We start from the raw sequence: 21847 nt of genomic DNA, 5'->3' as shown, positions 1-21847 counted from the left end.
ACAAGAGAATAATTATGGAAACTATCAAAATAGAGAAACACCCTCACAACATGAATAAACGTGACGATACCTACCAGACATCTGGAAACCAGCCCTGGTAAACAAACGAGCCCCACCCACCACCCAGGCTGTTACAACACAAAACAACAACAGACCCACAACCAGCACCAATCAGCGCCAATCTACCAATCATGATACAGCCACACATCCAACCAATCCACTTACTGAAACAAAGCCAGCACTCCACACACCCCACCAAGATTGATATAAGGACGGCAGCTCCGACCATGCTTTAAGCCAAAAACACCAGCCTGAGGATGGCGAGTGAGACCTCGCTGAAACATTGCCAAGACAATCTCAATCTTACACGGGAAAAGACCCGAATACAACAAGACCAGCATACCTACACCGGTGAAAATCTACGAAAACATATAAATCTACGAAAAAACACACACGTATGTATGTATGTATGTATGTATGTATGTATGTATGTATGTATCTTTTTGTAGATTTTCACAGGTGCAGGTATGCTGGTCTTGTTGTATTCGGGTATTTTACCGTGTAAGATTGAGATTGTCTTGGCAACATTTCGGCGAGGTCCCACTTGCCATCTTCAGGCTGGTGTTTTCTGCTTCGTGCTTGTGCGAGTAAGGCATGGTCGGAGCTGTTGCCTTTTTATAAATCTTGGTGGGGAGGTGGAGTATTTATTATTTTTAATAAACAAGCATATACTGTATGTGCTCAAATACTGTCACTTGTTAGTTACTGAGTATTGGATACTGCCAAATGCAGAATGCTACTTTAATCTAAGAGATGATTGAATTTAACAATTTTATTGCCAAATGTTAACTTCTTTATTTTTAACACCACCAAACTGCTTGTATTGCATGTATTTATTGTCAGTTACAGTAAACCTAATGCTGATTTATGTCAATTTTCAAATAGGATTCTATAATTCATTTGAAAATTGACATGGAATTTCTGTATTGTATTTGCCAACTACTGCCTAGTGCTATTATCCTAAAATCTTTCTGTATCAAATATAGGTGATAAATGCCCTTTATCAAGAATTCATTATAAAAAAAATATCAAGAATCAATTGTTTGAAGCATTGTAGTTTTATTTGTAGTCTTAGCACGTTGAGTGTGAAAGCAGCCTCATACTTTAGAAGATGATCATATTAACTACAAATGCTTCAATATTTCTTTTAGTAAAACTTGCATTGTATTTATGTGTTGAAGACCTTTGGATTAGATGGAGCTCCCAAAGGCATGGATATGAATATTCAAGGTTATGTGTAGGCTAATAATATTTTTCATGTTTATTATGGCAAACTCTCATATGTCTCCATGGTAAACATCTAAGTCAATTGAGAACAATTTATTTTCCTTTCCCACTTTTTTTTTAACCGAAAATAGAAACAGATCAGCAAATTCCTAAAATGTGATGCATTTTAGATGATTTCCCAATTGTGTGAAAATGACTTATTTGGGAGCCACTTCCAAATAGAGCTGGGAATAATAAAACGAGCCAATCATTTCAAACTGACAAATATGTCAGTTGTGTAAGGAATTTTTAAATCATTGGGTCATTCACGGATCACTGAAATTGTTTTTAAATAAATAGCACTGGGAAACCAAGAAAACATCAAAAAGGTACTACTATTTCAGAATTTGCTGCATTTCTCTTCTTTTGGTGCAGCTTTATTTTAGTTTTTCTGCTTTTCCCTCCTTCATAACACAGCTGTACCTCTGCACTTTATGCCAGGCCCACATTTTGGGGATGTATGTTTATTTTCAGATTATAATGTTTATTACTGTAGTTACTGGTTTGTGTTTCAAACTGTTTTCTGTCTGCTGCACTGTCAACTTGTTCAGTTTCAATATTTTTGAAATTTTTGAGAGCTTAAGATGCTGTTTTGAATATGTGGCTGGATGCTACTAAAGATAAGAAAATACCGTTTTGATCCGCCACAAGTGACATCCAGTAGATCAAACTTATCTAACATTAAACAGTAAGAAAAACTATAGTTACTGGATTTGTGCTTGTTAAAGGCATTTGAGCTTGACTGGGAAAAACATTGTTGACCCCACTTGTAAGATTATGAATCCTTGGGCCCAGAAGTTAGGTTTGCATGTGCTATTTGTTTTTAAAAAAGAATCATTGCTGTGCCTTTGACATCAAATGCTTTTCAAGGAATCATCAGGAAATGCTTGTCATAGTGTGAAAATAAATATTATCTTGGGTCATCTGTGCCTAACAGGGTGCTGAGAAAAGCTGAGCTACAGAGGTCATTCTGTACATTGGCGATTTTACTCACCATCTAAACAGAGAATAAATAAAAATATTGTTGAAAGGTAAATGACTTTTTTCACAGGCTGTTGCATGATTCAAGCTTTCTAACCAATCTCTTATTGTTCTGCCAACAAATGCACTCTAGTGAAATATTACATACATGCAAGTATACATACATACAATACATACCCACACATACATACATATAATGTGTGACACATGTTTCACAGTGCTTCATAATGAGGTACTCTCAATTTTGTGAGGCAATTAAGATTTCCAACCGAATGCCAGGCTCCTTAGGCATTTGTCTAGATCAATTTCATATTGTCGTTTTTCTCAATCTCTTCAATCCTGACTTTTATTGCTCCTCACTGTATTTTAGTTAAAGGGTTTATACATATTTTAATGTATTTGTTCATTACCATGTGACATTTTTATCAATCCATTTCTTTTTTCATCTGGGTTCATTACACTGTTCTTGATTCACTGAAACTTTATCACAAAATAACTAACTAAACTGGTAGAATTCTAACAAAAATATTATGTTGGGTATTTAAATCCTTGATAAATGGATTGCTTGTTTTTAAATAAAGAATTTAAAAAATCTGCATAACATAAAAATGCTGGGAGGTAAAGTGAGCAATTTTACTAGAAAACCTAGTATTTTCTCCACAAATGAAGAACATAATGTAGTTGTTGATTCTCAGTTTCATGTTTTCCAACTATGGGCCATGCTGGTCTCAGAGACAATATGAAACATAGTCCAACAGTGATGTAAAAAAATAAAATTGAATTGAGAAAAAGAGACCCAGATGAGCTTAGATGTTCTGGTGATTGAACTGTGATGGTGCAGTGGTTAGAATGCAATATTGCAGACTAATTCTGCTTGCAGGTCAACACTGACTTGGTCAAAGTTGACTCAGTTGGTAAAATGAGGACCCAGATTGTTGGGGACAATATGCTGATTCTGTAAACCACTCAGAGAGTGATGTAAAGCACTATGAAGCAGTATATTGTCTTAGCAGTCTAAGTGCTGTTGCTATTGCTATCCTGTGAGGTGCCAAAAACCTGCTTTGAGGTTATAGCATTACATTGAGTAGCATGTAGAATGGATCTAAGGCTACTCTCCTGTACTTTTTTCTTTCTGACTAATGCCTCTTGCTTCTGAATAAACATGTATTGCAAGGCCTAATAGGAATTACAGATTTTAATTTCTCATCTAGTTTCTTCTCTCAAGGACAGACTCTCACTAGAAGTGCCAGTTCTGAAATTAACTCTTTCACTCTTTATTTCATAGTCATTTGCTATGTAGGTAATAAACAAAGCTAAAAGAACCTTTATCTGTTAATTCCATGAAAAGCTTCATCAGCAAATCCTTGTTTATTGACCTCTTGGTAAAGGCATGCTAATAAGAAGGGATTTCCCCTTGTTTGGTTGATTATCCTTTAATAACACCTCATTGCTTAAAACCTATACAAAAAATAATGTATTCTAAGGTACAAAAATGATTTACCATATTTAATAAAATGTAGAACAAAATATTACAGCAGTGATTCTTTTAAAGGTCTATTGTAACCCTTTTAAATAGCAATCTAATACTCTTAAATGAAATAGGCAATACGTTTTCCTTTCATAGAGATCACATAATAAATAAACATTCATCTATTTTATTTTATTTCCTTACATTAGGAAATTTTTGCAGGCATAGGAGAAAGACAGCTAAAAATGTCGGCATGCTTATTGACATAGCCACCCCAAATGAAAATTCATACTATACAACCCATGTGCCTGTACACAATATTCAGAAATAATGGGAAGTCTGCAGCACTTACTGGATTTCAATTTTTAAAATGTCAGCTGCTCCTAGCAATGAAAATGGACAGGAGAAATTCTATTCTTTTTAAGTGTTGGGTTAACACATCTGCAAGGAATAAGAGTATGAATAATAACTGCTATCAGAGGTAAAGATAAAGACTCCCTCAAGTTCAGCTCAACTTCTGTGATTAGGTAGACAAGTAGTATTTGTTAACACTATGGGAACATGTAGCATTCTTAGCAACATTAGTGGTTTAACTTCTTAGACTAGCCTGAAGCCTTGGTTTCCCATTCAAATAATAATTAGGGTGATCCTTCTTAGCTTTTGAAAATCAGCCAAGTTCAGCTAGGTATTGCCACAGGTAAGGTAATTTCTAACTTAGTCTATTATACTGTGGTTTGCACTCTGTTAAACCAAGTGGAAGCTGCTTTTAACTTTCAGCCCAGAAAAGAAAAGAGCAAGTCTTGCATTTTAGTAAGAGCTCATACTAATTTATGAGGAAAGAGGTAGAATGACTGAGGCCAAGGGAAATGCACTGAAAGGTTAAGGTGTTAGAACATGCTCATATATCTTGCTAAATGTCTTTCACATCAATATGCAATGCAGTGTGACAGTGTTCAGGAAATGGGCACAGAAGCAAAAGAGGATGTATAACAATCAAATATGGTTGGCAAGATGTCAAAATGCAGAGCATAGAAAAAGCATTGTTTTCCAGATTCTTAGGTTATAATAGCAATAGCACTTAGGCTTATATACCACTTCATAGTGCTTTTACAGCCCTCTCTAAGCAGTTTACAGAGTCAGCATATTGTCCCCAACAATCTGGGTCCTCATTTTACCCACTTCGGAAGAATGGAAGGCTAAGTCAACCTTGAGCCAGTAAGATTTGAACAGCCGAACTGCAGCTAGCAGTCAGCTGAAGTAGCCTGCAGTACTGCACTCTAACCACTGCGCCATCTCGGTTAATGTAAAATTGAACAAGGAACTGGAATTGTAACTTCTCCAGTCATGCTGAAGTCCATGTGTTTGGAATCTTATAAATGCCATATTAACACGTTATCCAACATGCACAACCACATCAATCCCTCTGAGCAACAATCCCTGGAGTTTTACTACAATCAGTATATGACATCTCAGTACATGTTGAATTTGTTTTGTTTCTTAAAATTATTTATTAATTAAATTTATATATTTACCCCTCTTCTACCATGACTCTCTTTTTTTTGTCAAAACTGATATATTTCAAGTGGACCCGACAGTGATATCATGAGGTTGTCCCTGTTTTCCTTTTTGATGTAGCTATGTATTTTGTGTGGCTTTATTATAGATATGTATAGATATAGCTATCCATGGCTTAAAAGTAGTCTATTGCATTACTGATTTGTCTAATATCCATTAATTCCAGGGTAGGATTCTACATGTCTATGGTCATTGCTGTATTGGAATTCCCAGCTAATACAGATAATATTTAGTGGTGTTTAGAGTTCGATTCATCTAGAGGATTATAACTATGTTTATGTTTATGTTTATTTAATTTGTATTCTGCCCCACTCCCGAGGGACTCGGGGCGGCTAACAACCAAAGGATGGGGTGGGGGGGATACAAATAGGACAAAAGACAGACAGAGTAAAAAACAACAAGTCATAACGATTCAAGTGGGGCTGGAAATTCATCAGCTCCAGGCCTGCTGGAACAACCAGGTCTTCGTGGCTTTGCGGAAAGCCTGGAGGGTGGTGAGGGTCCAGATCTCCATGGGGAGATCATTCCAGAGGGCCGGAGCAGCCACAGAGAAGGCCCTCCCCCGGGGATTTGCTAGTCGGCATTGGCTGGCGGATGGAATTCGGAGGAGGCCTAATCTGTGGGATCTGATCGGTTGTAGGGAGGTAATTGGCAGGAGGTGGTCTCTCAAGTACCCAGGTCCGATACCATGTAGAGCTTTAAAAGTAATGACTAGCACCTTGAAGCGTATCCGGAGCCCAATAGGCAGCCAGTGCAGCTTGCGGAGGATAGGTGTAACGTGGGTGTACCGGGTGCACCCACAATTGCTCATGCGGCTGCATTCTGGATCAGCTGAACATAAACATAAACATAAACAAACATCATGACATAACTTCCTCTCCCTTTTGAAAGGAGAGAACTAATGACATACCTATGATCTACTGTAATTATATAAAATCCATGTATGGAATTTGTGACCCTCCAAATGCTTTGGATGCCAGCTATTGATCATATTGACTGGAGTAGAAGGTGCAGGAATCTAATCACATATAGATAATCATGGGTTCCTTCTCCTGTTATGCAGGATTCTTTGTTATCAAGCTGGGACATACGTTGGATTTCATTGCCTCTAGGATAAACACATTAATTCTAAGGGAATTAATGATCATGGTGTAGCACAATTTTTTTCTATTACCAGGAATCTAAGATATATCCAATTATCTATAAATTAATCCTTATCATCTCTAAATATTTTGTACATGTTGAGAAATTGAATAATAAGCAGAGTTTCAAGCCATTACTACCAGTAGAACTTTGCTGATATCAACCTGCAAGATATGAAAGGATATTTACAAGATAGTTTTTAATTATTGTTTATTTAAAATGAGCAATCATATATACAGACTATATATACACTATATATATTCGGATGCCAGCTATTGATCATATTGACTGGAGTAGAAGGTGCAGGAATCCAATCACTATAGAAAATCATGGGTTCCTTCTCCTGTTATATATAATCTGTTAGGTAGCAGAATAACTGTGAAGCAGAACTCAGGGGTAAAATGAACAATAAAATATCCAATATGATCTGTTAAGTAGCAGAATAATCTCAGATAAACTCAAGGTAAAAAGAGACAATTGATTGGATTATAGAAAGACACAACACAGTATCAGAAGAGTAAGGAGATATTTATTGTTATGGAACTATACAAACAATCCCAGCATTTCCTTCCTAGAGTACCTGTTGCAAATGCTCCATTCTATATGCTTTACCAAAAACTGGGGATGTTCAGCTGACCATAATAGAATGAGCCACCAAAAGACAAATGAGCATGTGGTGATCTGGGACAACATGCTGTGAAGATAAAAGTGGCTGTTCGCTTACTGATGCATTATCTTGGAAGGTATGTATTCTTGCAATGTCTGTCCATTCAAGAACCTCTAAGGTGTCTGATAGATTCATAAAATACACCAAGTGAAGGAATAATATGGTCAGGAGAAATCTTGCAAGATTGTGAAGTTTGGTTAGGAAAGAATTTGGACCACACATGATATTTTAATTACTGCTTTCTGTAAAAGGTCAAAGTATTTAAAGAGAAAGAGGAGTACTAAAATTGAACATCTGGCTATGCAGATGGTGATGTTTGGAAATGATTTTTTTATCATAAATTATGGTATCAAATATGAAAGACATCACAGAAGGTGGGGTATAACTCACGACGATTAGGGAGAAAAAGTTTGGGAAAGTGTTGCAAATATTATCAAGAGGATGGAGAACTTTGCAAAACCCCAAGGCAAAATGCTAAGGAAGTAGGAGGAGGAAAAATAAGAATGCAAGTAGAAATTTGGGACGATGTCCAGAAATTTGCAGGTAAATGTATCATAGAAAATGTAAAAATGTAATTGCTTCAGCGACTGTAATAATACAACAAGTAGTGAAAAATGAAAATAAATTTGAGATAATAATAAGCCGTGATATGCATGATGTGACAAATAAGATTGAGTCTTGTGATTCATGATTGGCCTATCACAAGAATATACATAATGTAAAAAAAATGGCTCTGCAAGACTTTTTGGTACATTCCATTTTGGAAGAAAAAGGCTGTGTGAACAAATCTTATATCTCTCTATTTATGTTTCATTTTTCCGAGGAAAATCATTTGACTTTATGACAGAAAGTTATGTTTCTGTCTTGGGTACTGAATGAAAGAAAGTGAACATCAGTTCTAAAAAAGTATCATAAAATATTTGGAGATGAAACAGAGAACAAACAACTTGATGCAATTATACCAATCTATATCCACTAATCCCCAAATACATTACTGCTGATCACATTTTCCTTTCTTTGGAACCCAGTTGGTTGCAAAGTTTAATCAATTACTTTCGGTCTACAGATATTGTGAAATGTTACCACTGTGAAGGAAAAGCCTTGTACAAATCATCAGGGAGTTAGTAAGGGCAGTCTATCGCTCTGGTTCTTGTCTCCTCATTCATCCCCATCTGTCTTTTCTGCCTGATCTACAACTGCTGTCATTATTTTTATTAATATAGCTCCACATTAGATGAGGTGGTTTTCCAAGGTCAGGTTTTGTTTTACCTCAACAAGACTTATCCAGCAAAACAAATTTCAGCATGTATATGACTAGGTGGATGAAGCTTTCACAGTTGTGGGCACCTTAGTGAAACATTTCAACCATGATGAATTCCTGAGTTACCGTTGATTCCCACAGTCATTCTAAGCTATAGTGACATCAAACTAAAAGAATTCATAAATCAAAATGAAAGAACAGTAAGTTGTAGGAGAAGAGCCTTCAAGAGAGCTCTATATGATTCTTAGACATTCTTCCATTTACTGATTAAATTGCTACTCTCAAATTGTTACATTGCGCTGAAGTAGTCTTTGCCATACAGAAAATAAATTCTTGTGGATTTATTTGGGCACAGTTCATTGTCATTGGCACGTAATCCTAGGCTGGATAAAAGAACATATTTTTATATTTCCCATTTTTATTCTAAATTATATTCTTCTGGCTATTAAAAAGTATTTGTTAGCTAGCCAGCATAGAAATAAATATAAATAACTTATCTGAGGGTAGTACATACAGGAATGCTGTCATTCAGGCTGTAAGTATGCCCATTTATTGTCCTTAAATATTTCCTTGACAAAACAAGAACTCTATTAACAAAAGACAGATGAATATATAATATTTATTTTAATTTTATAGACTTTCAGGACATTTCTATTTGCTTCTTACATTGCTTTCTGTGTAGAGTAGCTTCAGTAAAAGAAGGCTCTGTAATGCTAAGTCTATTCAATAGCTTTCTGTTGGAGATTATGGAGGTGACAAACATAGGATTATTTTTGTTGTTGTTTTTACTTCAGTGCCAGGCCTGCTGAAATGATCCCCTGGCTCATTTATGTGAATTCATGGCTCATTTATTTATCCAAATGAGTTTTTATCGAGCGAGGTTCCTGATTATTAACTGGAAATTTCTTTGTTAACCTGTAGTGAATGGAGGAAATGAAGATCTCTTAATTGCTTATGAGAAAAAAAATACAGTAATCAGATTTCCTCACACCTTTGAGTCAGCGTTGGTTTCTGGCAACGCTGTCTGGACTAGTCCCTGCAGCTTTTTGACAACATTTTCAGAAGTGGTTTGCCATTGCCTCCTTCGTAGGGCTGAGGGAAAGAGAATAGCCCAAGGACACCTGCCTGGTTTTATGCCCAAGACAGGGCTAGGATTCACAGGTTTTTTGTTTTCTAACCTGGTGCCTTAACTACTATACCAAAATGATTCTCACTCAGAAATATCAGTTTTATAGGTATTAGTTTCCATGTAGAAATGTCATCATGGAAATGCACCTATAATGCTATAACCACAATTCTGATTCTTTCCGCATCTTAAGGCTAGTCCTAAGATAACATTCCTAACCAAAATCTCCCATATCCCTCAGTGGCATAAAGGATCAACTTTGTAAAGTAAACTTCATCCAATCTTTTGGCAGCACCTGTTGCCATCATTGCTAAGTAGAGCAAAGGAGTTGGCAAGCAGACTGGTATCTCTTGCTGAAGCTGGCAAAGTCTCTTTCCAGTAAAAAAGGATGGCAAGATATCTCAGCACAATCATTTATGGCTCCCAAGTGAGTTATGTATAGCATTTATAAATCCATAAATGCTGAACTAAAGTAAATTGGCAGAAACAGACTGGGCAACAAAAGGCTATTGAAAGTATGCTTGAAAAAAGGGGTGCTCAACAAAAGCCACTTGGCAGAAAGAAAAACTGATTTTGCCAAAAGAGGCTGGTGGAGTAGACTTTCCAACTAAGTTTCCAATGGAATATTATTTGCAAAAGCATTCTTTATCTTGCAGGTACCAGATGAGTGATTTATAGTTTGGCAAGAAAATTATATGATTAGTAGCAGCTTTGACACATCTTATTTGGCCTTAGGTTTGCAGTACTTGAGAATGCTATACAGGCATGAAGACCAGGTGTGAAGCTGCCTGTTGGTTGAAATATAAAAGGGAAGAGAGGATTCTGCAATCCCAGCCCTGTTGGCATGTCCCTGTTATTTCTCATTGTCAAGGTATGATTTACTAAATGCTCCTTAATCATTTGTAGCTGACTGATACTTGGGAATGTCAACAGGACTGTGGCTATAACTTACAAATAGCAGTAGAAGTGGGAGGAGTTGCTTGACACTGTAATAAAATATAATTATTCTCAGTCTCCAATACAGGATTGTGCACTGATGTGGATTATAAAACAGATTTAATTGCAGGGTATAGTAAAGAACAATAGAGGAATAAATATCTGATAATGAAGAAAAAGAGAGACGGATGGTCCAAGGAATTTACCCAGGTTAGTCACTGAAAAATAATCCTCTAAATTTCATGTAAAGAAATGAAGAGAAAAAGACTGACTTAGGTCCAAATGAGAGCCAATTCTATTGTTTTCCCCTTAATTAACAATATTTAAAAGCACGACCCAGAAAAAGAAAATAAGAAATAAGAATATAAAAAAGATTGAAGAGAGATTTACAAGCTATATAAAACTAAATAAAAAAATTCAAAGTAACTAGTGTTAAAATTATTGTTACAATCAAGTCAGTTTTTAGCAATTCACAACATAATCTGTGTAATAAGAATCATAAATTAAAATAAACAATAAACAAGTGTTTCTATCTAATGTAAAAAGTTCTATCCTTATTTAACAAGTCAGGCAAAATCTACTAAAGCTTATGTTAAAAGAAATCTAATGTTCAGGTGCAGTAAGAGTCCATATGTAGAATTATAGCCGGGAAGTGGTTTCCAAATTGAATTACATTCTGTATCAAACTTATTTTTCAAGTATCAAGTTATTATTATTTTTTACATTGACGCATACTACCAGTTTATTTTGCTATTCTTTTGAAGAGAAAATTCTATGTTATTTCAAAGAAAAAAAAAGAGGGCATAAAATATCTTAGCAGCAGTTATCTTATACCAAGCCTATTTCATATACTTTGTAGGAACCTACAGTTTGGTGATATTTAAAACAAGGAAAACTAGCAGGAAAGAAAATTATACCTTTAAGATGTATTGCATTCTATAAGAAATCATCTTTCACATTGTTGAGATTCATAACATTGCTATCAAATATGAAAGAATCACTTGATATTATTGTTACAATCTAACAGTCTTTAGAAAATGGATTATCTTTTTGGCAATCAGAACTGGAGTAGTATATCAGTGTTAAAACATCTTGTACAGTTTTATTTAAATGATAAAATGATAAAATATCATTAATGGTAAACATTTCCATTCCTGGAGGGACGATTGAAGTAAATGAAAATTTTCTATTGTGAGGAGAGGGAGAAGAAAACACACACACACACACACACACACACACACACACACACACACACACACACACACACACAGAAAATTATCATCCTCTTATGATCCTCTTTTAACCATAGAAACATTCCTACTGTGAATCAATAACCTAGTATGGAAACCTAGTATCCTACCAGAGTGTGAGAAAGGGCCAGATAATATCAGAAAGAAGAGGTAAAATTGAGCAGCACTGGTGAGATTAGTAGCCTCTGTGCCCCATGCCGCTATTTCTTCTACAAGTCTAAGAAAAGGAGCATTGATCCCATCAGGAAATAGAAATACTTTTGCTTCCATGGTAAAGAAAAGAAGGATATAAGGTGAGAGTTGAGGATGATCTGTCTTCCAGAGGAGGAAAGGAGTCACATTGTAATGAACAATGTAGTGTGTGTGTGTGTGTGTGTGTGTGTGTGTGTGTGTGTGAACTTTTAAAGATTGATAACTATTAACAGTTTCTTAGCCTGACTTATGAAAGAAGTGATTGTCATTTAATATGAGGCAATAAGAGTTGGCATGGGCTGGGGAGGAATGTACTATTAAGGGTTCATGAGATGAGTTGGGTAATTTAGACAGCAACATTTTAAAATCTTATATAATAATTTAATATTATTATAGACATTGTCTCCTGGTTGGGTAGATTTAAACTGGGCCTACAATGACATCAGCTTGCTTCAACTGTAAACTGGGTGAAACTAGGCTTAATAGCAGTGACTGTGAGAGGGATCTTGGAGTCTTAGTGGACAACCAGCTAAATACGAGCCAGTTGTGTCCAGCGGCAGCCAAAAAAGCCAATACAATCCTAAATTGCATTAACAGAGGGATACAATCAAGATCAAATGAGGTACTAATACAAATTTATAAAGTCCTAGTAAGACCACATCTAGAGTACAGCATCCAGTTTTGGTCACCACACTATTAAAAAGATGTGGAGTCTCTAGAAAAAGTGCAGAGAAGAGCAACCAGAATGATTAGGGGACTGGAGACTAAAATATATGAAGAACGGTTACAGGAACTTGGCATGGCTAGTCTAGTGAAGAAAAGGACCAGGGGAGACATCATAGCAATGTTCCAATATTTAAAAAGTTGCCACAGAGAGGAGGGGTTCAAGCTATTTTCAAAAGCACCTGAAGGCCAGACAAGGAGTAATGGATGGAAACTGACTAAAGAGAGATATAATCTAGAAACAAAGAAGAACTTTCTGACAGTGAGAACAATCAACCAATGGAACAGCTTGCCTTCGGAAGTTGTGGGAGCTTCATCACTTGAAACTTTCAAGAAGAGATTGGACCGCCATTTGTCAGAAATAGTGTAGTGTCTCCTGCTTGAGTGTGTGTGTGTGTGTGGGGATTGGATTAGATGACCAACAAGGTCTCTTCCAACTCTGTTAATCTGTTAAAATTCTGTTAAACTGGTTTGTTATACCACACTCATGCTGAAATCATCGGTCTCATTACTGAACGACACTTTAAACCAAGGTTCCCCAACTTCTCAGAACAAGGCTGCACAGTTGGAGGTGAGGAAAAATTATCTTCTATGAAATTGGCCCCTGGTGCCAAAAAGGTTGGGGACCGCTGCTTTAACCTATGTGAACCTCTAAAAAGTATTGACACCTTTGCATTCAAATTGATACTCTACTTTGTGCAGCACAAAGAGGCCAGGGATCAAACTAGTCCCCTGTGTGATATAGCCATTGATCTGTCTGCTGCAGACAGTAGCTGCTGATTCCATGTCTCCAGGTTATCATCTTCCTTTGTGAATCATAGTGAGAGAAGGGCAGCATTTTGTTGCCCTGTAGATTTGTGGGCTCTTGTCCAACAAGACCATATTTCCCATTTTACTTTCTTTAGCCCTTCTCATATTTTTGAATGATGACTTACAGATCGATCCTGTAGTTACTCCAAATTGCTCTTCACACATGAAAGCCATTAACCAGTTGGCACTAGCTGGCAATGCCTGGCCTTGAATCTCATTCTTAACAGAAACCCAAGTAATAAAACAAGCTACCTGCTGCTCTTTTTCGCTATCCCTTCTTTTGGACAGATGGCCTGAAAATAGTTATCCTTACTCCTTTCCCAGTTCTGCGCAGTTGCTTCCCAACACATAACATTGCTGCATCATCTGATGACAGCTTGAAGAATGCAAGCCAACATTTTATACTGGGGAAATGGCTGATCTTCATGCATTGTATCAATGTAAATTATTAAGTTTTGTTAAACGTTTGTTCAAATATAGCAAAGCTATATTAATGTTTTCAGTGAATTATACTCTGATAATATATTATGTTAAATTTTGATTTGGAGGCTGTGAATGTATAAACTTGTCACCTGTAAATATATAAACTCATAAAACATATCACCTGTGTTTGGTGAAATGCGTAACGTAATAATGGAAGTTATAAATCCATAAGCACATTTGCTAAAACTGCCAAAAGAAGTAAATAAAAGTCCGTTTAATTCAGATTTAAAAATATATCTTCTTTATCTGAAATTAATACTTAGATTACATAAACTTTGCATTTCCTCTCAAGCATTATATTGTACATTGTACTTTCTAACAGCATATGTTCTACAGTTTTATTGATGGTGAAGTAGAGATGCATAACATCAAAATAAGACAGCAATATCTTAAGTTAATGCTATAGTCCAATGATGGCAGTGGTCATGAAGTATGACACATAAAAAATAATGTCTGAAATCTAAACTTAGGAGTATTATAAACATTATAGAGAAATATTTTTCTTGCAGCCTATCAAATTAGAAAATGTTAGCAGTTCATTATCTTTGGTGAATTATGATATCATTAGCAATATGCAGTAATACTATCTCGCTGGTGGAGCAATTCTCAAATGGACTGCTGAGGTTTATGGTGGCTCTATTTTCATCCTCTGGTTTTCTCACTATTCTCTTTTTCCCCTAGTAACATAATGTACCTGCTCTTATACACAGGGGTGGGTTCTGGCAGTCATTACTGCTGGTTCGCTTGTGGGTGCTTGACAAATTGCTTTGCGCATGCGCAGAGGCAAAAAACAAGATGTTGAACAGGAGAAACAGTTTGGGGGCATGGCAGGCCTAGGTCGCTGCCAATTCCAATGACCTAGGCCACCCAACTACTACCGGTTCAGCCGAACCGGTCTGAACCGGTAGGAACCCATTACTGCAGTGATGGGTTGCAAGCGGTTTACCCTGGTACGGGCGTACCGGTGCCTGCCGGCAGCACTGGGTACCATTTCAGTACGGTGCTCTGGAGGGCCCACCCGCCCACCTGAGCTCCTTATCTGTATTACAGCTCTTCAGCGCTTCCATGCACGGAGCATATGGTGCCTGCGTGATGCTCCGCTGAGCAGCTGGAGTGTCGCGGAGACATCACAGAGGTAAGGATGCATGTGTGTGTATGCGCACGCATGTTGTGCGTGTGCATGTGGGGATGCTGGGCCCCGTTGCACCATACCGGTTGTACCGGGATCCAGAATCTACCACTGCACCACTGCTTATACATAAGTTGTAGGTGCTGAGTGTATGTATGTATGTATGCATGCATGCATGCATGCATGTGTATGTGTTTGTGTGTGTGTGTGTATAAATGTTTGACTAAAAATAAATAAAACCTGCATGTTATTTATGAACTGAATGAACCTGATTTTATGCTATTTCTGAACTAGATGAGCATTCATATTTCTTGGGGCACAATTGACTAGCATGGTTTCATTATTATTTTAATGCTGAATGCCCCTACTAGCTATTGTACCCTTCTCCGTATATATGAGAAAACTGACAATCTTTCATCCTCTGGACTGGTGGTAGGTGGGAAGGCAAAGACATAATCATTTGTTCAAATAAATCAACTTTCTCTGAGAACTTGCCATATGTTTAAAAATATCATTTGATAATATCCCTCAGGCTGAATATTATCTATATTATCATCAGGAGTACTGCTTTGATATGAAAAGCACATGATGTACCACTGATATATGGCTGTTTCCCTAAAATGCAACTTAATTTGTCCAGTAAGATCTGTTATAGGGAATTTTATTTACTTATTTAGATTTATATGGCTGTCTGTGTGTCACCACGTGATTCTGGATGGTGAATAGAGTTTAAGGATTAAGATAACAACATAAATAATTTTAAAACATTTAATACATAAATACAAAAAGCAATGACAGCTGAAAATAAAAACATCAAAGTAATAACAAATCACCTGGACTTCATCAACTTCCTGATCCCATGCCGGGCCAAACACCAATCCTCCCCTATGAATCCTGGTCCCAGGCTGTGAATTGCACTCAGAAGCATACTGGGAGCCACTGCATAGCAAAGAAAGAATATGGATGAATTAAAAAACATTTTGGACCAACTGCAGCTTCTGAATGGTCTTCAATAGCATCCCATGTAGACTGTATTATAGGGGGGAAGTGATTAAATCATAATGACTATGGTTTTACTGGTTCTTGTGTTTTTATTTACTATATTTTTTGTTGTTCTATATGCTGTTCTATTTGTAGATTGCCCAAAGTTTGGCTTTAAGATATACAATTTTTTTAAACAAACAAAAACCACCCTGGCAAGGGCTGCCACTTGCTCCTTGTGCAGGAATTATGAATCACAGCCCTCAGAACCTTGGTTGATTGGCTTGCGGTCAGAGGTGGGTTGCTGCCAGTTTGGCCCAGGTTGGCTGAACTGGTAGTGGAATTCAGGCCTGGGTCACAGAACTGGCAATGACCCAGGCCTGCCACGCCCCTGAACCGGTTCCCTCGCTGCTGCTGGGTACCACCATTTTGTTTTTTTAGTGAATCTGCGTGTGCAGTTCACTGTGAATTGTTCTGCACATGTGCAAAGAACAATTTACACTGAACAGTCCACACGCGTGCAGCGCTCTTCTGACGTGCACACGCAGGTTGCGAACCGGTAGTAAGACCAGCAGCAACCCACCCCTGCTTGAGGTAGGATGTACAACTGAATATCACCACATACTGATGTCTCACCCCAAGCCATCAAATGACCTCACCCAGTGATTTCATATAGATGTTAAGCAAGAATATCAAGTGCTATGGTATCCCACAAAGAGGTCCTCTAGCTTAGATGTCTATTAACACTATACTATATATTAATGCTAACTGGAATCTATCCCAAAGAAAGGATAAAAATCAATGCAGGATTGTACACTTAACACCCACAACTAGTCCAGGAGGATAAAATAATTTATGATAATGAAAGCTGTTGAGAGGTCAAGAACAGCAATGGATACACTACCCTCATCCTGCCCCACTAGTGTGTGTGATCAATGCTGTTTCAATGCTTAGGCCTGAAACCTGACTGGAACAGATCCAAATAACTCTGTATGGGAGGGTAGACCGCAAAGTGTTTTAGTTGAGAGTTAAATGAGTAGTTCTTTATTCCATTTCAATGTAGGCAGAAACCTAATTTGATATGTATTAAGTTTTGATTGTTAATCATTAAGTCTTTACAGAGTGTACATTTTTCTTATTTTCCATATTCTGGTAATGTGCTGCAAACTCCATAGTGCAATTTTCTTTCAATGTAAGTACTTCATAAACAGGTTTGATGGCCCTTGAAAGGTATTCATACTCATTCCTTGAGTATGCTAGTGATAAACTTAAAACTATAGGCAAATGCTAAATGACTTAGTTGCTAAAGTACAAAAAGTTCTCATCAAGGCAAATGTAAAGCATGAGTACCACTTACTGTAGTTATAAGCTGCATGGTAGTTTTAATTGATCCACGGGCATTGCAAAGCTGCCTTACTTATTTCAGCTTCTATCATGGTTATCTATGACCTGAATGAGATGATCTGAGAATAATTCTGCAAGTCCCAATGTTAATTTTAGGGCATATCCAAATCACTCTAGGGCTGTGCCATTGAAGTGTATGGGACCACAAGTTCCATCTCTTCCAGATATTAGAGACTATATAAGTATGCATGAGTAACTTAATCAGTTTGCATTGCCAGAAGAGTTATTTGTGTAATAAATATTAGTTTTGTCTGACTAGATATGAAGTAAGGATCTTGCTGGATGAACAAATCAAACATATACAAGGCATATGGCCCCAAATCCTTTTCTCTGGTTCTTGAGGCCTTTTTGAAGAATTGCTTTGAAAATTAATAAGAGTTTTAGCCAGGAAGCATACAATATTTCTTCTCCCCTCAGAGAAAACCACAATATTCTGACAACATCCATTTTAGATGTATTATCCTGTAATGATAAGTGTAGCCCTGGGTCCCAAAAGGTTGGCCAATTCCTTCACAAAACAAACAATTTGTGGAGTTTTCATTATGAGGACATTTTTTTTGATGCTTTCTATGCTGTATGCTCAAGAACATCCATTGTTTCTTAAGTGCTTTATCATCTTGAATTCTCATCTATCTTACCAAGATGATCAGTATGTTGGGGGAACTTCATAATGTACAGTCATATGTTAATGTACTGAGAGAATTTTATTTTCTATCCATTTTAATGAAGCTTATAAAGATCACTTAGTTGGAATGGATCATTAAGCTCATATAGCCTATTGATGACGGGGAACAATCCTTGGTAGTAGTTGGGACAATTAGGCAAAATGGGTGGGGCTATGTTATGAATGTGCTTAAATTAAGACTTCTAGAGACATTTGTGTTTGTTGTGGTTGAATGGGGTTGAGATATTTAAAGTGAAGTTAATCCTATTTTAATGTTTAAACTTAGTTTTTATTAACTCAAAAATGAGGATAAACCATTAATTCATATTTTAGCACTATAATGAGAGAGGTACCAGGAGCCATAGAACATTATTTTGATGACTGCATGATTTAGTTCAACTTTCTTTTACATTATCCCACCATATCATTCCAACCTAGCTTTAAAATTTCAAATGAATAGACTAGACTAGACTTCTTTATTGGTCAAGTAATTTGTGGACACAAGGAATTTGTCTCCAGTGCATTAGCTCTCAGTGTACATTCAAGCAACAAGTGATAAATCATGATCATAAAATAAAATCATCATAAATCATAAGATCAGTGAGTCATAGGATACTAGATAAAAACAAACAACATAAACCATAAGATACAAACAACAAAAGTATAGTCATAAGAAGCTAAGGGAATAGGTAATGGGAAAGATGAGAAGGATAGTAATAATACAGCCCTACTATGTGGTTTGACATCTCATGGCATAAGACAGGGTTGTGGGAATTAGTTGTTTAGCAGAGTGTTGGTATTTGGGGGAAAAAATCAGAGGTGGGTTCCTGCCGGTTTACACCTCTTCGGGCATACCGGTTCCAGAAATTTGCCGTACTTTTGTGTACCCGTTCCACGGATGCGTGACCACGCCCCATACCGGTATGCTCCCCTATCCTGCAGCCTATTTGCAAGGCGCTTCTCACAGAGAAGGAAGTGAGGGCAGGGCTTCTTCAGAGGATCCGAGGCAAGAGCAGCGTTGAAGCCCTCTCTGAAGCAGCTGGAAAAGGTACGTGTGGGTCAGAGAGAGGGGGAGGAATTCAAACTTATCCTGCTGGTGCTATGCGGGGCTTTGGGCAAAGGCTCGAGGGAAGGACCTGGCTTGTTCGTGCTCTCCCTTCCCAAGTGTAGTTTGATTACAGGCAGAGCCACTTTTCTTTTCAAACCTGTAATCAGTTAAGCTGGGCTGGATTTTTACATAGCAGATCTGAGCCTTCTGAGGCTAGGGGAAAGTGTGTGTGCTACAGCATGGCTCTTTGCCTGGCTTCCTGCCTCCTCCTGTGGTCTCCTCAGTGCTTGCACATGCTCTCCCTCCCCAAGTGTAGTGACTTCCTCCCCAGATCCCCATCCATTTCTCCCCACCACACACAATTGAAAAAAGCTATGTAAAAATCCAGCCCAACTTCACTAATTACAAGTCTGAAAAGGCAACGTGGCTCTGCCTGCAATCAAACTACACTTGGGGAGGGAGAGCACAAGAGAGCACTGAGGAGACCATAGGAGAAGGCAGGAAGCCAGGCAAAGGGCATGCTGTAGCACACACTTTTCCCCCAGCCCCTTTCTTTTGGAAGGCTTGGATCGGCTCTTCTCTGGCTTCTCTGCCTCTCCTTTCACCCCAATCTGCCAGCAGGATAGATAGATAGATAGATAGATAGATAGATAGATAGATAGATAGATAGATAGATAGATAGAAGTTTATTTATATGCCGCCCTTTTCCCTGGGGGGACTCAGGGCAGCTCACAATCCAAGAGGGAGGGGGAGACAAACTTTTTAACATATAAGACAATATATAATTAAAAAACACAACATTCATACCATTCGGGCGGGTTACAGTCTTAGCCCCAGGCCTGACGGGATAGCCAGATTCTGAGGGCTGTGCGGAAGGTCTGGAGGGTGGTGAGGGTATGAATCTCCATGGGGAGATCGTTCCATAGGGTCGGAGCTACCACCGAGAAGGCTCTCCTCCGCGTAGTTGCCAGTCGGCATTGACCGGCAGATGGAACTCGGAGGAGGCCTAATCGATGAGATCTAATAGGTCGCGTGGAGGTAATTGGCAGTAGGCGGTCTCTCAAGTACCCAGATCCACTACCATGTAGGGCTTTATGGGTGACAAGTAGCACCTTGAAGCGCACCCAGAGATCGACAGGTAGCCAGTGCAGCTCGCGGAGGATAGGTGTTATGTGGGTGAAGCAAGGTGCACCCACAATCACTCGCGCGGCCGCATTCTGGACTAGCTGAAGTCGCCGAATACTCTTCAAGGGCAGCCCCATGTAGAGCACATTGCAGTACTCCAGCCTAGAGGTCACAAGGGCACGAGTGACTGTTGTGAGAGCCTCCCGGTTCAGGTAGGGGCGCAACTGGTGCACCAGGCGAACCTGGGTAAATGCCCCCCTGGTCACAGCTGACAAATGGTGTTCGAGAGTCAGCTGTGGGTCCAGGAGGACTCCCAAGTTGCGGACCCTGTCTGAGGGGTATAATGTTTGACCCCCCAGCCTGAGAGGTGGAATACTTGCCGGATTGGTGGGAGGGAAACACAACAGTCATTCGGTCTTATCTGGGTTGAGCACGAGTTTGTTAGCCCTCATCCAGTCCCTAACAGCTTCAAGTCCCTGGTTCATCACGTCCACCGTTTCATTGAGTTGGCACGGGGCGGACAGATACAACTGAGTATCGTCCGCATACTGGTGGTATTTTATCCCGTGCCGTCGAATGATCTCGCCCAGCGGTTTCATGTAGATGTTGAAAAGTAGGGGGGACAAGACCGAACCCTGCGGCACCCCATATGTTAGGGGCCTAGGGATCGATCTCTGCCCTCCAACTAACACCGACTGCAACCTGTCCGAGAGGTAAGAGGAGAACCACTGCAAAACAGTGCCTCCCACCCCCACATCCCGCAGTCGTCGCAGAAGGATACCATGGTCGATGGTATCGAAAGCCGCTGAGAGGTCAAGGAGAACCAGGATGGAGGCGAAGCCTCCGTCCCTGGCTCTCCAGAGGTCATCGGTCAATGCGACCAAAGCGGTTTCTGTGCTGTAGCCAGGCCTGAAGCCGGACTGGAATGGGTCAAGATAGCTAGCTTCCTCCAAGGACCGCTGGAGCTGAATGGCCACCACCTTCTCAACAACCTTCCCCACAAAGGGGAGGTTGGAGACTGGACGATAATTGTTAAGAACGGCTGGATCCAAGGATGGTTTCTTCAGGAGGGGTCTCACCACCGCCGCTTTAAGTGCGGGGGTAAAGACTCCCTCCCGAAGGGAGGCGGTAATAACCGCCTGGATCCAGCCCCGTGTCACCTCCCTGCTGGAGGTGAGTGGGTGGGCTTTATTGCATTCCAGGCATTTCCCACCCAGACAGCAGTCTGCATTTTCAATAGGGGAGGTCTTTGGGGAAGGCAGCAGTGGAATGGGGGGGGGGAATGGCAGAGGAGCTGCTTTCAAGCCATTTGAAAAGATATCCAATCCAACTTTTGTTTGTGGGTGTGTGTGTTTGTTTGAGAGAGAGTGAGTGAGAGAGGGAAGGGGGTAGGACAGATAATCCAATCCAACTTCTGTGTGTGTGTGTGTGTGTGCGTGTGCGCGCGTGCCTGTGTGTGTGTTTGAGAGAGGGGGAGAGGGAGGGAGAGAGGGAGGAAGGAGGGAAAGGGAGAAGAAAAAGAAAAAGAAAAAGAAAGAAGGAAACTTCTTTCGCA

At 38.9% G+C, this 21847-nt stretch overlaps 1 protein-coding gene and 1 long non-coding RNA gene across 4 annotated transcripts in view; one reads left to right on the top strand and one right to left on the bottom strand.

Annotated features, from left to right (window-relative positions):
• The window catches only part of GRM4 (glutamate metabotropic receptor 4), a 384313-nt gene that overhangs the window by 178615 nt on the left and 183851 nt on the right, over positions 1-21847 (top strand). The gene's annotated exons all lie outside the window — the stretch shown is intronic.
• The window catches only part of LOC148044639 (uncharacterized), a 76264-nt gene that overhangs the window by 8461 nt on the left and 45956 nt on the right, over positions 1-21847 (bottom strand). For all 3 annotated transcript variants that reach the window (XR_015697310.1, XR_015697311.1, XR_015697309.1), the window contains exon 2: positions 15904-16009. This is a non-coding gene — a long non-coding RNA (uncharacterized LOC148044639). The remainder of the gene's footprint in view (positions 1-15903; positions 16010-21847) is intronic.

This window comes from Thamnophis sirtalis, unplaced genomic scaffold, assembly GCF_051295495.1.
Source record: "Thamnophis sirtalis isolate CommonGarterSnake01/CBP01778 unplaced genomic scaffold, rThaSir2_p1.2 scaffold_7, whole genome shotgun sequence".
Classification (NCBI taxonomy): Eukaryota; Metazoa; Chordata; class Lepidosauria; order Squamata; family Natricidae; genus Thamnophis; species Thamnophis sirtalis.
Note: the sequence above shows the minus strand (reverse complement) of the source record. Positions and strands in the feature narration are given on the sequence as shown.